Below are 12,239 nucleotides of genomic sequence, written 5' to 3' on the forward strand. Positions count from 1 at the left end.
TTTATCAACCATCCCAGCCGTTGTCAAACCGACGTGACCTCTAGCAGTTGAGTGGAACAGTGGTCTTCTGATCTCCCTATCACCAAAAAGTCGTCTAAATAGGGAATGATCACTATGTTTTTGATTAGTAGAAAAGCTGTCCCCTCTGCCATCAGCTTTGTAAACCCTATCGGAGCTATCGAGAGACCGAAAGGTAGGGCAGTGAATTGGAAATGTCTCAGTTCCCCATGTATAAAAAGGGCTACCCTTAGGTACTTTTGGTAGGCTGGATGGATTAGGACGTGATAATAGGCATCCTTTAGATTGATTATTGCCATTCAGCAATTGTGGTGCAGGAGTTTTACTGCCAAGTTCACTGATTGCATTTTGAACGTCTGGTTTTCTACCAGTTGGTTTAGACTCTTGAGGTTGATAATGGTCCTTAAGAACCCATTTGTTTTTGTTTTTTTATCACAAATAGGGGGGGAATAAAATCCCCTTTCCCTTTCTGACTCGAACTTCATGAAGGACCCGCTTCCTCACTAAATCTAATATTTCTGACTCCAAGTCCAACTGTTCCTCCACGGACTTCCTCCTGTGGGTGACCACAAAGGTTCTGCGCAGAATCTGACCGAAGCGTATCTTCAGGCCATCCCTCACCCAGGGATTTGATGTAATGGCTTCCCAAGCTGGAATAAAATGGGATAGCCTTCCACCGACTTCTAGCCTGGCGTCATTTCGAAGAATTTTTAGTCGCGGAGGATAACCCGACTCCTTCTTAGATCTGGAATCCCATCTCTTTCTGTCTCCTGGAGGACAACCCCAGTTAAATTTCTTCCTCCAAAAGTAAGACCTCTTTGTGTCCCCTGTGAACCCTGGGAAACCTCTCTTCCTATTGCCAGCTTTCTCCAAAAGCTCGTCCAGCTTTTGGCCGAACAGGAGTTTGCCGTCACATGGGTGGGAACATAATTTATGTTTTGACTGCAGGTCTCCTCGGCAACCCTTGAGCCACAAGGCCCGTCTGGCAGCATTAGACAGGTTTGCTGACCTGGCTGAGATTTTAACTGAATCCGCTGAAGTGTCAGCAAGGAAGGCTGACGCTGCCTGCATTAGACGTAGATTGGAGAGGATTTTATCTCTAGGGGTCTTTTTAACTTTGAGCTGGTCTTCTAATTGTTGTAGCCATACCATGAGTGACCTCGCAACACAGGTGCCCGCTACCGCTTGCTTAAGGCCCCCTGCTGCTGCATCCCATGTGTGACAGAAGAAAGTCTGCTTTTTTATCCAGAAGGATGCCCGAATCTTCCAGGGGTAGAGACGATTTTTTAGATGATCGGGCAACCGATCCGTCGACCTTGGGGATCTTATCCCAAGATTCAGAGTCCTTATCCTCGAAGGGGTATCTCCTCTTTGAGGAAGAAGGTAATGCCCCCGATTTCTCGGGCTTCCTCCATTCCGGGTCTATAAGTGCCTGAATTCTAGGGTTCACCGCAAAAGTGCGTCTTTTTTTTTTCCTCCAGGCCCGCAAACATAATGTCTTCAAGGGATCTGGCTGCTTTCTCTTCTCTTAACCCCTTAGTTGATCTAACCTCTCTGACCAGTCTGTCCGTACCCTCAATAGGGAAGCAGGGTCTACCATTATCCGACGAGGACAAGGATGATGAATCACTGAGCCACTTATCCACTGACTGGGAAGATGAATCATAGTCGGAGGAGACATCCTTATGGGATCTCTTCTTCCCTTTAAGAAATCCCTTCAGGGAGCCCTGTACCTCTGCACGGACTATGGACCTCAGATTAAATGCAAAATCTGGCGTACTCTCCGCAATGGTTCTATTAATACAGCCTGAACAAAGCTGTTTCTGCCAATCTACAGAAAGGGGAAATTGGCATAAGGCACATGTCCTGCGCTTCTATCTGGTGCTACTCTTCTTAGGCTCCTAAGGGATGAAGCACATAATAACTTCCCATTAATACTAAGTGACATTCACGAAGATCACTCACCCCTGAAGTCACTGAAGGGTACCAGATTTGGAGGCTGTGGCGGGATATGAGATGAATCCCTTCTGGATGGCACAGAAACGTCCGACACCTTACTTCCCCGGCTGCCGCTATGGTTGCTTGAGCGGCTGTCTGTATGAGAGGCGTCAAACTGCTTCTTCCGCTGGTGTTGCTGAGATCAGCTGCTGCTGATTCTGACTGTCTTGGTCTGCCATGGCTACCGAGACTGTGTGGCTGGAGCATAAGCAGCGCTGACTAGACTTCCCCCACTTTAAATAAGGGCACATCCTGAACCTCCTCTGGTTCAAGTGCCCTTCCCCCTCCTGACACCCGCCTCCGAGGCTTCAAAAATCGTCTGGCAAGCGCTTACAGGGCGCCACCATGTTGGATCCGGGCGCCGCCCCCTGACACGCCTCTCCCAGCGTGAACCGCGCCGTGACGTCTGGGCCCGCGTCACGCCCGGAAGACGCCGCTCCACGTGTGCGGCCAGCAAGGAGCCTGCAGCAGGGGGAGGGTGTCGCAGTGGTCTGGGGGAGCCGGAGCCCTCCTCACCGCTTTCGCCCTCTCAGACACGGCCCCAAAGAGCTGTGGATGGAGCTTCTGGAGCCTGGAACCCGGTGCACAGGCCGGAGCCTGCTCTTCCACACCGGAACAGACCCAGGTAAGCTGACAACAGGTTCCTGTCCTTGGTGGGGTGGATCCCTCTCTCAAGGTGTGCTGTCATGGGTGATGGGAAAAAGTATTACTTGTTTGTTCGTCTATACTATGCACTTACTCGTTTGTACTTACCTATTTTGTTAAATTGGATTTATAAAATATTTTATAATCTTTAAAAAAAAGTTTAAAAAAAAGAAATGTCGCTTACCCCATGTGCAGAGCGCATTGCAGTAGCTTGAATATCCCTGGTTATGACCACTAGCAACTGACTACATGAGGGGTAGTCACCATGGATACCTAAGCTACTACAATACCCTGCACATGGGGTAAGCAACATAGCGAATCAGAAGAACTATACTACATTACTATTTGGAGATATTTGCTAATATTATTATTATACCTACTACATATTGGGATAGTTTCTCAAAGATGGGAATACCCCCTTTATGTCTGTATACTTAGGACTTATCCAGGGCTTATCCAGATGTGAATGGTGTATATTTTTATCCGTTGCTGTAGATTGTAATGTAATAAAGCTTATTTTTAATCCTCCCTTTATTACCTCAAACTTTTCTGCGTATATGTATTATGTTCGTCGATGGTACGTTAGGGGTTCAGTACCATGGGATTTGTGCACAGGTGACTCACTACTGTCTTGGGTCATAGTTTCATTACACTTCGATTTGTATAGAGAAATGTTATAAAATATAAGGCATTGATATTGAAAAATAATAAAATCAGATTTATTCTTGGCAGATGACTGTGGTGTCAAACCAGATACCCATGAAAAGCGTGCCATTATTCCAGCTATACCTCCAGCCCTTCAGAGCAAAAATCAATCATCTGAGCCTTTTCAATCCGTCATCTACTTGGATTCATCACAGACTGTTAAGCAAAATGAAAGCCAGAGAAGGGATGTCGAACATCAAATAATTCCCACAGGGAAGAAACCATTTTCCTGTTCAGAATGTGGGAAATGTTTTCAATATAAATCTAAATTGCTGACACATCAGAGAAGTCACACAGGAGAAAAGCCATTTTCATGTTCAGAATGTGGGAAATGTTTTAATCAGAAAACACATTTCCTTACACATCAGAAGATTCACACAGGGGAGAAGCCATTTTCATGTTCAGAATGTGGGAAATGTTTTAGGCAGAAACCAGATCTTCATAAACATCAAAGAATTCACACAGGAGAGAAGCCATATTCATGTCCAGAATGTGGGAAATGTTTTAACCAGAAATCTGATGTTGTTAGGCACCAGAGAACCCACACTGGGGAGAAGCCTTTTTCCTGTTCAGAATGTGGGAAACGTTTGTTGACAAAATCATCACTTCTTCGTCACCAGAGAACTCACACAGGGGAGAAGCCTTTTTCCTGTTCAGAATGTGGGAAATGTTTTATCCATCAATGGATTCTTGTTATACACCAAAGAACTCACACGGGGGAGAAGCCTTTTTCATGTTCAGAATGTGCGAAATGTTTTAGGCAGAAATCAGATCTTCTTAAACATCAGAGAATTCACACAGGGGAGAAGCCATATTCATGTACAGAATGCAGGAAATATTTTTACCACAAATCAGATCTTCTTAAACATCAGAGAACTCACACAGGAGAGAAGCCGTATTCATGTCCAGAATGTGGGAAATGTTTTAGTTTGAATTCAATACTTGTTGCACATCAGAGAACTCATACAGGGGAGAAACCATTTTAATGTTCTGAATGTGGGAAATGTTATTCTCAGGAATCATATCTTCTTCATCATCTAAAAACTCATGTAGGATATATAGCAATTTCCTTGTTTATTAAAACAATTTTACTGGCAAATTTGCAAGAAATAAAATCCAACAGTTACAGTCAAATTAAAGTCACAGTTTTAGAAGCGAAAGAGAAACAACTTTCAGCACTAAATGATGATTAGGAAATAGAGATGAGCGAATTTTCCATTAGTCCGTGTCATGTAAACCACTAACGCTGCCACCAATCCTGGACCTAAGGGCGTGGATACAGCGGAAGCCTCTGGCCTACAAGTGATTGCAAAGCAAACTTCACAGCACACTACATATGGACCGGGACACTGCTTGTTTGTGAGGTGCCAGGGGGTGGAGAACCAGCATTTTCCCACGACTACCACCCTGGGCACCATACACTGTCACCAGTCGCCATTTTACAACGCCAGCAAGACGGCTTTACTGGGCAACACATTGGTTAACATGCACATCCAGCTTTCCCAAGCTCCTGAGCAGTTCACTACTTGCACTCTGGCTACCTGGTAACAAAACCAAGTTATTTTTTCTCTCCCCGAGATCGTGGGTTTGTTAAAGCAACGAAAAACAAACATATTAAATGTTAGATTTAATATCCAAAAGAAGCACAATGCTTAAAAAAGTTACAAATCAACCAATAACAAAAAGTCATACATAAAACAAACAGTCAAATAAAAAAAAATGAATAAACCTTACATGACTGGACCATGAGATTTCTTTGCGGGGAAGTTGACACCGAAAAAGTTGTGGTGCTGAACGAGCATACACATGTGGTTCTTCGGGATCTAACTTTGATATATGGTAGAAGAGATTATTATTATTTATTATTATAGCGCCATTTATTCCATGGCGCTTTACATGTGAAAAGGGGTATACATAGCAAAAACAATTACAATAATCTTGAACACAATGTGACAGCGACTGGTACAGGAGGCACGAGAACCCTGCCCGCGAGGGCTCACAATCTACAAGGGATGGGTGAGGATACAGTAGGTGAGGGTAGAGCTTGTCATACAGCAGTATGGTGGAGCGGTGGTTACTGCAGGTTGTAGGCTTGTCGGAAGAGATGTTTTATAAAGGGTCTCATCAGACCCTTCACTACCCTTTCTGCTGAGGTAAGAGGGAGACGGCTTATAATATTTGATTCTAATTCAGTTTTAGTCCTCATTTCTGATGTGGGTCATATTTTTCCCACGGAACGTTCCATAGAAACAATATGGCCGTCATCTATACATACCACACATGAAAATGATCTATTCATAATTCAGGGAGACATTGCGCTCCTGTGGATTCTCAGTTACAAAAATTTAGCAATTTTACCCACAGATGTGAATCTGCTCCCCCATCATGGATATATCCATGGATTCTGTAAAACTAGAATTATAATATAGAAAACCTTAAAATATTGTTCTACATTGTCCTAGCTGTACAGTACAGACAGACTGACTGCACAAGATGAAAGCCCCAGCCCATCTGCTGGTCCAAATAGTTATCAAACAGTGACAGCTACCTGTTCATTACTCTGAGAAAAACCAAAGACAAGCAAAATACACGAATAACTGGAAGTAAATGGATAAATCGCACAGTGCAAAAAAATATGATAAATAATAAAGGGTATTTAGTTAACATAATTTTGATCAAAATAATGTAAAAGCTATCCCGCCACGTCACGGCAACCCTTATGGGACAGTCCTAACTCTAATATTAAAACCTTACCAGTTGTCAAGTGACATACATATGGCGGGATAGCTTTTACATTATTTTGATCAAAATTATGTTAACTAAATACCCTTTATTATTTATCATATTTTTTTGCACTGTGCGATTTATCCATTTACTTCCAGTTACTTGGGTATTTTGCTTGTCTGTCTAGTGGTCTTATGTGAACATGCATTTACATTTTGCATGCACATCAATTTTTTTTTCAGTTCAGACTCCCAGGTTTTTTCTTTGTAGTTTAGTGTGCTTAAGTGCATATAAGGGTGTGGCCGCCCTTTGTCTGAGCTGAAAGGTTCATTCTGCCTCTCAGGTCTATGCTTCTATTAGGGGTTCAGTCTCTCTGCCCTTATCCATATGTATGTGATTTGACAACTGGTAAGGTTTTAATATTAGAGTTAGGACTGTCCCATAAGAGTTATCGTGACGTGGAGGGATGGCTTTTACATTATTTTGATCAAAATTATGTTAACTAAATACCCTTTATTATTTATCATATTTTTTTGCACTGTGCGATTTATCCATTTACTTCCAGTTATTTGAGTATTTTGCTTGTCTTTGGTTTTTCTCTGTCTAGTGGCCTTATGTGAACATGCATTTACATTTTGCATGCACATCAATTTACGTTTTTGTTCATTACTCTGTATACAGACTCCATGTTTGCTATCCATCAGATAACCTGCTTTAATTACTTATTCACAGCCCTGGAGGGGTGTAGGCAGTGATAAGATGCCCTGAGCCTTTGATCTGCATAACTCCATATATGACAGTCCAAATCAACCCCAAAAAAGGTTTTCTAACCAATCGATTAGTTAAAAAATGAAAATACTCCAAACTCTCCATTTCCCTGGAAAAGACGTGTATCACACTCTAAGGTTTCCTAGGACTATATCCAGCCCTTTAATTCAAAGATAGCCTAAGTAATGTCAAAATGCCGCTTTTTGCTATTTGCGCTACAGCCTCTAATTGTCACTGGCAGATGACATGGCGCGTCTTACCTCTATATTACCCCATCCTTTACTACTAATATTACTGGGACTGTCTGTGGTGTTTAAAGTGACACCTTATTATAAACTGATACCCAGAACTGAACTATATATTCGAGATAAGGCTACACTAACACTTTGTAATGTAGTAGTGTTGCGCTCCTGTCCCACGAGTTCATGCCTCTTTTAATACATGAGAATATCTTGCTGGCTTTAGAAGACATGGATTAATATTGAATGCTGTGATTTAGTATGTGTTTTGCAAGTACAGTCCAGCTCCTTATCTACCAGTGACTCCTAGTTTAAGTCCCCTGAACATACGATGAAAGAAGATTATTACACCCAGGTCCTTCTCTACCAGTGACTCTCCTAGTTTAAATCTCCTGAACATACGATGACTGCACATTCTTACAATCAGATACTCATCTACAAGTGATTTTTCAACACGGGACTCAGTAGTTTTACTGTTTTAATATAATTAATAATTAAGTTTAATAGTGGATCCAGCACTGAACCTTGGGGTACACCATTCATACCCAAGGCCCACTCACATCACCAATTATTTATATAAGGGCTCATTCAGACGTCCGTGCAAATCTGCTATAAATCAGACCGCAATGCATGGACTTGCCGCGACTCTCTTGAATCAAGCTATACAGTCTCGTAGAAATACATGAAACTGTCTTGCTCAGGTCAGAGACCGGTGGCTAGTCCGAGCATTAGTGGTCCAATCTTGAATCGATGTGCACAGACGTCTGAATGAGTCTTAACTAACTGGATACAATCTTTAAGACAGTTTTATATCAAATTTAAAAAAATGTTCAGAACCTGGTAACTTGAATATACTTACTAGACATCCAGTGTGGGCAATGTCAAACATTTTTCCTAAAATGGATGTTAAGTTTACTGGTCTATAATTACCCGAAGAATAAATACAGTCCTTGTTCAAAATGTAAGATGCTTAATATGTAACGTAACACAAATCTTAAGTTTGATTATTAACCCTATTTCTGAAAGTGGGTATATTAGCCTTGCGCTAGTCCCTTGGGACTGTACAGGTCAGTACAGTCTTAACATTCTGTACAGGTGCACAGCAGTAACCGAACTGAATAGGTGCATTCCTTCTGGTCCAAGGACATTGTTCTAACTCACATTTTGTTATTTAGCTTGGACTGTGTCTACACTCAGCTATTGAAATATATCATTTCATGTATTTAAAGCTATTGCTTTGCCTTCAGACTCTCAGGACCGCAAAATACGAGCCATTTTTTGTTTTTGAAATTACTCTACAGCTACAGGTGCATCTCACTAAATTAGAATATCATCAAAAAGTTAATTTATTTCAGTTTTTCAATACAAGTGAAACTCCTATATTATATAGAGTCATTACAGACAGAGAGATCTATTTCACGTGTTTATTTCTGTTATTGTTGATGATTATGGCTTACAGCCAATGAAAACACAAAAGTCATTATCTCAGCATTATCTAATCCCATAGAAAACTTATGGAGGGAGTTGAAGCTCCGAGTTGCCAAGCGACAGCCTCAAAATCAAAATGATTTAGAGATGATCTGCAAAGAGGAGTGGACCAAAACTCCTCCTGACATGTGGCAAACCTCATCATCAACTACACAAAACGTCTGACTGCTGTGCTTGCCAACAAGGGTTTTACCACCAAGCATTGTGTTTTTTGCCAGAGGGATGAAATACTTATTTCTCACTGCAAAATGCAAAAAAAAATTATCGAATTTATACAATGTGATTTTCTTGATTTTTTGGGGGAGATATTCTATCTCTCAATGTTAAAATTAACCTACCCTTAAAATTATAGACTGTTCATGTCATATATATATTTATATTATAAATATTTATATTTGTGAGACAGTGAGGGAAATCCTAAGCAAATATATGCAAAATATAAGTAAGTGTGGACTTACTCAAGCTATTTGACCAAGTTAGATTTAAGAAAACTTGACGTGGGCATTTATTTTTGGAGAGGTCTATAGGATTGGTAGTGGGATGAACCTCTCCCTCCAGTTTTGGGAGTAGCCCATGTCCACCAAACCCATTTAAACTTTCAGTTGAGCTTAGAGTGTGTCATTGTTTGGTCGGCAGCTTAAAAGCAGGAGCTCTCTGAAGTACAGGTCTGTGTGAGGCTGAACACAGGCCAGAGCCAGAGGAAAGAAAGCCACTGACGCACCCACGAGAGATATGGTGGTATGTAATATATAGACTCCTTTTAATATGTATATTACCATCCCTTAAAACACAGTGCCCTTTCGTGTTATGTACAGCACAGTCCCTTACATATCAGATTATATAGCACCCTGTTTTTTATTACATACTGTCTTTTGTTAGATATATCAGGCAGTGACTGCTGATGGAGCATGGGAAAGCTTCTTTTCTGATGGAGGAGCTGATGGACTGGTCTTCTGTTCACCGGCTGCTTCAGCAGTCATTTTATATCTAACAAGAGACGACAATGTAATAAAAGAGGGCATTGTGAATAACAAAAATACGCTATGTAAGGGACAGCACTGTACATAACAGCAGAGGAAACTATATAATAAGGGACGGCACCATATATAACTTGAGAGGATGTTACGTAATAAGGGATGGTGTTATGCATAAGAAAAGAGGAAACTATGTAACTAAGGAAGGCGCTATACATAATAAGTGAGTACACTATATAATAAGAGACTGTGCTATACATAATAAGGCTACATTCCTGTATGAGTGTGTAGTGTCGGTGTGCTGTCCTGTTTTACAGATGTATTGAGCATGTCCTATTCTGATCCTCAAAATCGCATCACAATAGGACATTCTCTGACCCTCACAGATATTATTCTCAGATCTTTGATTTTCACGGATGTGTGAATGGACCCAGAAAACTCTACGAGTCCGTGTGGCAGCACATGGACATTTCACACAAATGTGAGAATGCAGCCTAAGGGATTTTACAGATCACATTATCACTCCAAGTCACACAGTGCAGATACAGAATAATATTTACATCCAGGAACTTACCGCTGACGTCTCATCTGTTTAGAGCAGGGGTGGGCAATTAATTTTCCCGAAGGGCCACATGAGAGACTGTGACTGTTGTGGAGGGCCGAACCAATAGGCGCTGAAATTAATTCTGCTCAATATTGATATCAATATATTAATGATGATAATTATTATATTAATATTCATTTAATATGCGGAATGAGTGTGTCCTGTAATCTTTGGGGTGGTTCCCTGCCGTTGTTCGGCATTGTCAGGGTTTGTAAGGAATTCGCGCACACACAATCCCGATTACTCAGTACGTAGCTATCGGATATATGGAACTTCATATATTCCATATTTCATGTCGGTGCCGGACAGACTGAAGATTACCGTTAAAGGGAGATGATAATTTGGCCCAGAGGCGGGGATTTAGCTCCATAATAAGCATAAAGGTGTGGGGGGGGTTGCTTAGCTTCCCCTGGACGCCAAGCCTCTGGAGAAGAAGCTTTATAAAAGAAGATTTCTCTGGAATCAGACCACTGCTATGGCCATACGGGTAAGTATAGATTTACTTTTCTATCACCTGTATGGCCATAGCAGAGGTCTGATATCGCCCAGGAGGGTGACAGATTCCCTTTAGGCTATGTGCCCACGATGCAGAAATGCTCAGGATTTTTTCATGCGGATTGTACATGTGTTTTTTCCTGCCAGGGACATGCGGATGTCAAGTGCTTTCCAAGCGATTTTAGCATCACTTGGAAAGTGCTTGACAACTTGGTCACACTATATAAATCCATCCAACCAGCATGGATTTATATAGTGTGACCCGAGAGAATGGTAAAAAATAAAAAAATAAACCTATACTTACCTTCCGGTGGCCCCTGCAGTCTTGCTGCGCTCCTGTGCTGGCTGCCGGCAGATCGCGGTGCCCTGTACTGAAGGACCTGCCGTCACATGACTGACGTCACCACAGGTCCTACAGTCCTTCGCGATCTGCCCGAAGGTGAATATAATCTTTATTTTTTATTTTATTCTTTTTTTTACAGGTTCTATGGTACCTGGGTGTGGAGTAGAGTCTCCTCTCCTCCACACCCAGGTACCATCCGCACATTAGAACGCATGGAAGGCGCATCTGCAGATGCAGTGATGAGCTTTTCATTCGTTCTAATGCAAGTCAATGGCGGTGAAAACGCAGCGCTTCCGCAAAATTAATGGACATGCTGCGGATTTTTGAGCGCTGCATAAACGCTGCGGAAAAATCCGCAGCATGGGCACTGACATTGCGGCTTGTCATTGGGGACCATGGGGGATGGATTACCAAGCGTTTACGCTGCAGAAATTCCGCAGCATAAACGCTTGGAAAACGCATAGTGGGCACACAGCCTTAAGGACAGGGATTTTGCAAATGAGGGTGACCCTGCTATTGTGTGGGGTGTGACAGAGTTCCTTTGAAGCCACAGAGCTGTATCCTCTGTCTTTCAATCTCTCGCCCATCTGCTCAAAGGTGTCCATTTATCCCAGGTTGATGCTAAGAGGAACTGCATTCGTATGTTAATTAGAATGGGGTATTGAGCTGCTTGTACTGCTATTAGCATACAGACAGTTTCATAGATTGTCAGCTCTGCTACTCTGACAAAAAGTATGGAGGAGGGGGGGTGAGGGGTTTCAGTTGGAGAGAGAGATCCTTAATATTTTTATGACAGGCATTTATTAAATATTGATTGGAACTGGTACCTCGTTAGTGGAGAGCCGTCGAGGTGGGATATGAAAAAACTGCCTTGTGGTCTAATGGCTAGATATGTTTTGACTAGTTTGACCGGACAAACTGCCCCATTTGTAGGGTGCAATAGCACCCAGGTGCCCCTGCCGGATGGATCTACTTTGGATTTGCATATGCGTAAAAATATAACGTTATTGGCTATGACTAAGTCTTCGTGGATTAACCCTCCGCTGGAAATGTTCTTAGATCAAGGGACTAATTTGCTTATGCGTAGCGCCCCAAAGAAGGCGATCTCAAAGGCGACAGACAGGAGTGTCGCTTCAAATTGGGAGTGGCATGTTACTGACGCTAGGGATAAGATGTGGGTAAACAAGCTTAGCGAAATGGGCGTCTACATTCCTTGCTTGGCTGAGCCCTTTCCACCC

At 42.1% G+C, this 12,239-nt stretch overlaps 1 pseudogene; it reads left to right on the forward strand.

The window, feature by feature from the left end:
* LOC141197716 (uncharacterized) overlaps positions 1–12,239 on the forward strand; it is a 157,510-nt pseudogene that overhangs the window by 81,613 nt on the left and 63,658 nt on the right.

The sequence above is a fragment of the Phyllobates terribilis genome, unplaced genomic scaffold (genome assembly GCF_046119375.1).
Source record: "Phyllobates terribilis strain yellow unplaced genomic scaffold, ASM4611937v1 Scaffold_86__1_contigs__length_6382490, whole genome shotgun sequence".
NCBI lineage: Eukaryota > Metazoa > Chordata > Amphibia > Anura > Dendrobatidae > Phyllobates > Phyllobates terribilis.